We start from the raw sequence: 6,549 nt of genomic DNA on the forward strand, positions 1-6,549 counted from the left end.
CGTGCAGGAGCCAACAGCCCCCCGCCCCAGTCGAAATGAGAAAACACATAAATAAGTCTCAAAACCAGACTTCCAGGTCACCTACAGCAACCCCAAAGGGAAATGAGATGGAACACTCTGATACTCAACCACCTGGACCCATGGAACTGGCAACAAAAGGGGATCTGGAAAAAAGGAAATCAGAAATAATTTCTCAGATAACAGGAGAAATCGTGCCCTTAGTGCAAGACATGATTAATAAATCTAGAGAGGAGCTGAGGAACATGAGGGAATCCCAACATAAGAAACAAATGGAATCCATAAAACTGATGCAAATAGATTTCCAAGACATGAAAAACTCCATTGAAAGTCTACACAGCAGAATAAGCCAGTGTGAGGACAGAATTTCAGATATAGAAGATAAGATTGCAATTAGTGACCAGGAAAAGAAAACTTGCTTCGAAATTATCAGGAAACATGAGAAATCAATCCAGCAGCTGCTAGATGATGCAAAGAAGAATAACATAAGACTGATTGGAGTCAATGAAGAAACAGGAGAGAGTGCAGATGACATAAAAAAGTCTCTTCACTGAAATAATGGCAGAAAACTTCCCAAGCAAGGGAAAAGAGCTTGACATACAGATAAGTGAGGCATATAGGACTCCAAATAGCCTTGATCAAAAAAAATCTACACATAGGCATATAATTGTTAAGATTCCAGAAACACAACAGAAGAACAAAGTTGTCCAAGCAGTCAGAGAAAAGAAACAAATCACATACAAAGGAAAGCCCATCAGAATCACAGCAGACTTCTCAACACAAACCATCAAGGCAAGAAGAGCTTGGAGTGACATAGTCCAAGCCCTAAAAGAAAACAGCCTCCAACCCAGATTGATGTACCCTGCAAAACTATCTTTCAAAATGGATGGAGAAATAAGATACTTTCATGACAAAGAGCACCTTAAGAACTTTGTGAATACCAAACCAGCACTCCAAAGAATTTTACACAGTATCCTAGGAACAGAAATTGAGGATCACAACCTCTGGAAGCAAAGCTGAATGAACCCATCTGGCATGACAAGAAATTAAATGTAAAGGGGGAGAACCCAACAAAAAGAAAAAGTCATGGCAATGACAAGTCAGTACGTTTCAGTTATAACCATCAATGTTAATGGTCTCAATTCACCATTCAAAAGAAATAGACTGGCAGAAGGGGTCAAGAAGCAAAATCCAACAATATGCTGCATACAAGAAACACACTTAATTCAAAAGGAAACTCATAGACTGAAAGTTAAAGGGTGGAAAACAATACTGCATGTGACAGGAACCCGAAAAAAAGCAGGAGTAGCTATCCTCTTGGCAGATCAAGTAGATTTCAAACCAACACTGATTAAGAGAGATGAAGAAGGACACTACATCCTTGTAAAGGGAAGAATCCAAGAGGAAGAGATGACAATCATAAATATCTATGCACCAAACACTAGTGCACCCAACTATATAAAACAAATACTAACGGACATGAAAAGTCATATATGCACTAATACAATTGTAGCGGGGGACCTCAACACCCCACTGTCACAAATAGATAGATCAACTAGACTAAAAATAAGCAATGAAATACTAGAACTCAATCGAACTCTTGAACAAATGAATTTAACAGATGTTTACAGAGTCTTCCACCCCACAAAATCAGAATACACATTTTTCTCAGCTGCACATGGGTCATTCTCCAAAATAGACCACATACTCACAAATAGAACATGTTTAAGTAAGTGCAAAGGAATTGAAGTTATCCCCTGTATATTATCAGATCATAGTGAGATGAAATTGGAGATCCATAGCAAAAGAAACTCAAAAAATTTCATAAACACGTGGAAATTAAACAACACACTTCTGAATAACCAATGGGTCACAGAGGAAATTAAAGAAGAAATCAGACAGTTCCTTCAATTAAATGACAATGACAATAAAACATATTGGAATCTATGGGACACAATGAAAGCAGTCTTACAAGGGAAATTCATAGCAGTGAATATGCATATTAGGAAAACAGAATGAGCCCAATTAAACAACCTGATGCTGAACGTCAAGCTTCTAGAAAAAGAAGAGCAGGACAACCCCAAAGCTTATACAAGAGAGGAAATTATAAAGATCAGAGGAGAAATCAATGCAATGGAGACTAAGAGAATGATACAAAAAATCAATGAAGCCAAGAGTTAGTTCTTTGAAAGAATCAACAAAATTGAGAAACCTTTAGCCAACCTTGTCAGAAAAAGGAAAGCAAAGGCCCAAATCAATGTAATTAGGAATGAAAAGGGTGATATTACAACAGACCCAGCAGAAATCCAGATGATCATCAAAACCTACTTCCAGAACCTATACGCCAACAAGATGGACAGCACAGAAGAAATGGACAGATTCCTAGATACATATGAATGACCAAAGTTGAATGAAGAAGACCTAAAAATTCTGAACAACCCAATATCAACCAATGAAATTGAAAATGTAATTAAAAACTTATCAACTAAGAAAAGCCCAGGCCCTGATGGCTTCACTGCTGAATTCTACAAGACATTTAGAGAGGAACTGCTGCCACTACTGTTTAAACTCTTCAATGAAATTCCAAGGGAAGCAATACTCCCAAATTCATTCCTGGAAGCAAGCATCACCTTGATCCCCAAAGCAGAGAAAGACCCAACTGAAAAAGAGAACTATAGGCCAATCTCACTAATGAACATAGATGCAAAGATCCTTAATAAGATAATGGCAAACAGAATGCAGAAGATCATCAAGAAGATCATACACCCTGATCAAGTGGGATTCATCCCAGGGATGCAGGGATGGTTCAATATATGAAAATCAATTAATGAAATACACTATATCAATAGAGCCAAGGACAAAAACCATATGATTATCTCCACAGACTCAGAAAAAGCATTCGACAAAATCCAACATGCATTTATGGTAAAAACCCTACAAAAAATTGGAATAGATGGTCTCTACCTCAAACTGATAGAAGCCATCTATGAAAAACCAACAGCCAATATCATACTAAATGGTCAAAAACTGAAATCCTTCACACTAAAATCAGAAACAAGACAAGGATCTCCACTATCACCACGCTTGTTCAATATAGTTCTGGAAACATTAGCCACAGCAATTAGACAAGAGAAAGAAATAAAATGAATAAAGATAGGTAATGAAGAAGTCAAATTGTCATTATTTGCAGATGACATGATACTCTATATAGAAGACCCCAAGAACTCCACCAAAAGTCTTCTAGACTTAATAACCAAATTCAGTCAAGTAGCTGGTTACAAGGTCAACACACAAAAATCAATAGCTTTCCTCTACACCAATGACAGACTCACTGAGAGAGAAATAGGGCAAATAATTCTTTTCATAATAGCATCCAAAAAACTGAAATACCTAGGAATCAACCTAATGAAAGAAATCAAAGACCTCTTCTCTGAAAACTATGGCACTCTGAAAAGAGAGATTGAAGATGATATCAGAAAATGGACAGACATCCGCTGCTCCTGGGTAGGAAGGATTAATAGAGTGAAAATGGCCATACTTCCAAAACTGCTATATAGATTTAATGCAATTCCAATTGAGATCCCAGCAGCATACTTCATAGACCTCGAGAAAACAATCCAGAAATTCATTTGGAGCAAGAAGAGACCCAGAATAGCAAAAACAATTCTAGGTAACAGAGACATGGCAGGGGGTATCACAATCCCCAACCTGCAACTATACTACAAAGCTGCTGTGATAAAAACAGCATGGTACTGGCAAAGAAACAGACTTGAGGACCAGTGGAACAGATTAAAAGATGCAGAAACAATGCCAGACACACTCAGCCATCTCATCTTCGACAAAGGAGCCAAACACCCTCACTGGAGGAAAGATAGCCTCTTTAATAAATGGTGCTGGAAAAATTGGGCTTCAACTTGCCAAAGATTAAAACTAGACCTGTATCTCTCACCATGCACTAAACTAAAATCAAAATGGATTAAAGATCTAAATATTAAAATAGAAACTCTGAACCAGTTGGAACAGAGTTTAGGTAGAACCCTTGAAGACATTGGTGTAGGAAAAGATTTTATGAACAAAACCTCAGTTGCCCGTGAACGAGCACAAATAATCAACAAGTGGGATCTCTTCTTATTAAAAGGCTTCTGCACAGCAAGAGAAACCACCAGCAGTGTGAAGGGACAACCCACAATGTGGGAAAAAATGTTCACCTGCTCTTCCTCAGACAAAGGTCTACTATCTTGAATCTATAAAGAACTTAAAAAGATCAGACCTCCCAAATTTAAAGACCCAATCCAAAAATGGGCATCTGAAATGAACAGACATTTCTCAGACAAAGAAGTAGAAATAGCAAATAAATACATGAAAAAATGTTCAACATCACTGGTCATTGGAGAGATGCAAATGAAAACAACGCTGAGATTCCACTTCACTCCAGAAAGAATGGCTGCTATCATGAAATCAACCAATATCAAATGCTGGTGGGGCTGTGGGGAAAGAGGAACCCTGCTCCACTGCTGGTGGGAGTGTAAACTGGTGCAAGCACTGTGGAAATCAGTATGGAGATACCTCAAAGAACTAGGACTGGAAGTCCCATTTGACCCCACTATTCCACTGCTGGGGATCTTCCCCAAAGAATTAAAAGAATCATACCACAGTGATATATGTCCACCCATGTTCATAGCGGCGCAGTTTGTAATAGCTAAAACTTGGAAACAGCCCAAATGCCCATCAACTGGAGACTGGATAAAGAAAATGTGTTTTTTTAAAAAAATGGAGTACTACTCAGTCATAAAAAATGAGAAATTAGAGACATTTATAGCTAAGTGGATGCACATTGAAGCAATACTCTTAAGTGAAATAAATAGGACACACATGTGTAAATACTGAATAGTTTCTCTGGTGTGAGAAACTGAAAGTGTAAATAAGGACTAAATGTATAATAGGTCATGGGAAATAGGAAGAAAAGGGGCAAAGGGGAAGGAAGTGGGAGGGCTAGGGGAAAGGATAGAAGGGAATGGGATTAATATGAGAAAATGGAAAAATAGGAACAAAATCTTTGTAAATAGGGAGGACTGGAGGGGTTGAAGGGAGGGCTGGGCAAGGTTGAAAAATAAGAACCAAGAGAGACTATGTAAAGGTGCAAATTTCCAGGGATGAATGTCATTATATTGTATACCTAAAATGTACCAATTATTAGAATGAATAATCAATAATGTAAAATAGGAAGAAAAGGTCTAAAGGGGTAGGGGTAGTGAGAGGGGCAGGGGAAAGGAAAGAAGGGAAAGGAAAAAACAATGAGAAATGGAAAAAATGGAAAGAAAGTCTTTGTAAATAGGGAAGGGTGGAGGGCATGAAGGGAGGGCTAGAAATGGGGAAAAAATAAGAACCAAGATGCATTATATAAAGGTACAATTCCCAATGAGAAATGTAATTGTGTTGTATGCCTACAATGTACCAATAAAAGAATTTAATACAAAAAAAAATAGAAAAAAAAAGAAAAGAAAAAAATAGAAACACGGTCTTTGCAAATAGGGAAGGGTGGAGGGGGTGAAGGGAGGGCAAGGGCAGGGCAAAAAAAAAAAAAAAAAAGAACCAAGAGACTCATGTAATGGTACAAGATCCCAATGATGAATGTAACTGTATTGTACACCTAAAATGCACCAATAAAGTTAATGGGGGGAAAAAAAAGAAAACCACATAAGCACTAATACAATAGTAGTGGGGGACTTAAATACCCCACTGTCACAAATAGATAGATCAACTAGACTAAAAATAAGTAATGAAATACTAGAACTCAATCGAACTCTTGAACAAATGAACTTAACAGATGTTTACAGAGTCTTCCACCCCACAAAATCAGAATACACATTCTTCTCAGCTGCACATGGGTCATTCTCAAAAATAGAACACATACTCACACATAGAACATGTTTAAGTAAGTGCAAAGGAATTGAAGTTATCCTCTGTATATTATCAGACCATAGTGCGATGAGTTTGGAGATCAACAGCAAAGGAAACAACAATAACTTCATAAACACATGGAAATTGAACAACACACTTCTGAATAACCAATGATTCACAGAGGAAATTAAAGAAGAAATCAGACAGTTCTTTCAAATAAATGACAATGACAATACAACATATCGGAATGTATGGGGCACATTGAAAGCAGTCTTACGAGGGAAATTCATAACAGTGAATACTCACAGTAGAAAAACAGAGCGAGCCCAATTAAACAACCTCATCCTGAACCTCAAGCTTCTAGAAAGAGAAGAGCAGGACAAACCCCAAGCTCATACAAGGGAGGAAATTATAAAGATCAGAGGAGAAATCAATGCAATGGAGCCTAAGAAGAGAATACAAAAAATCAATGAAGCCAAGAGTTGGTTCTTCGAAAGAATCAACAAAATTGACAAAGCCTTAGTAAACCTTATCAGAAAAAGGAAAGAAAAGGCCCAAATCCATACAATTAGGAATAAAAAGGGTGAAATTACAACAGACCCAGCAGAAATTCAGAGAATCATCAATATC

Source organism: Heterocephalus glaber, unplaced genomic scaffold, assembly GCF_053883595.1.
Source record: "Heterocephalus glaber isolate CG9 unplaced genomic scaffold, H.glaber_assembly_v1.0 deba00001465, whole genome shotgun sequence".
In the NCBI taxonomy this organism is placed as follows: domain Eukaryota; kingdom Metazoa; phylum Chordata; class Mammalia; order Rodentia; family Bathyergidae; genus Heterocephalus; species Heterocephalus glaber.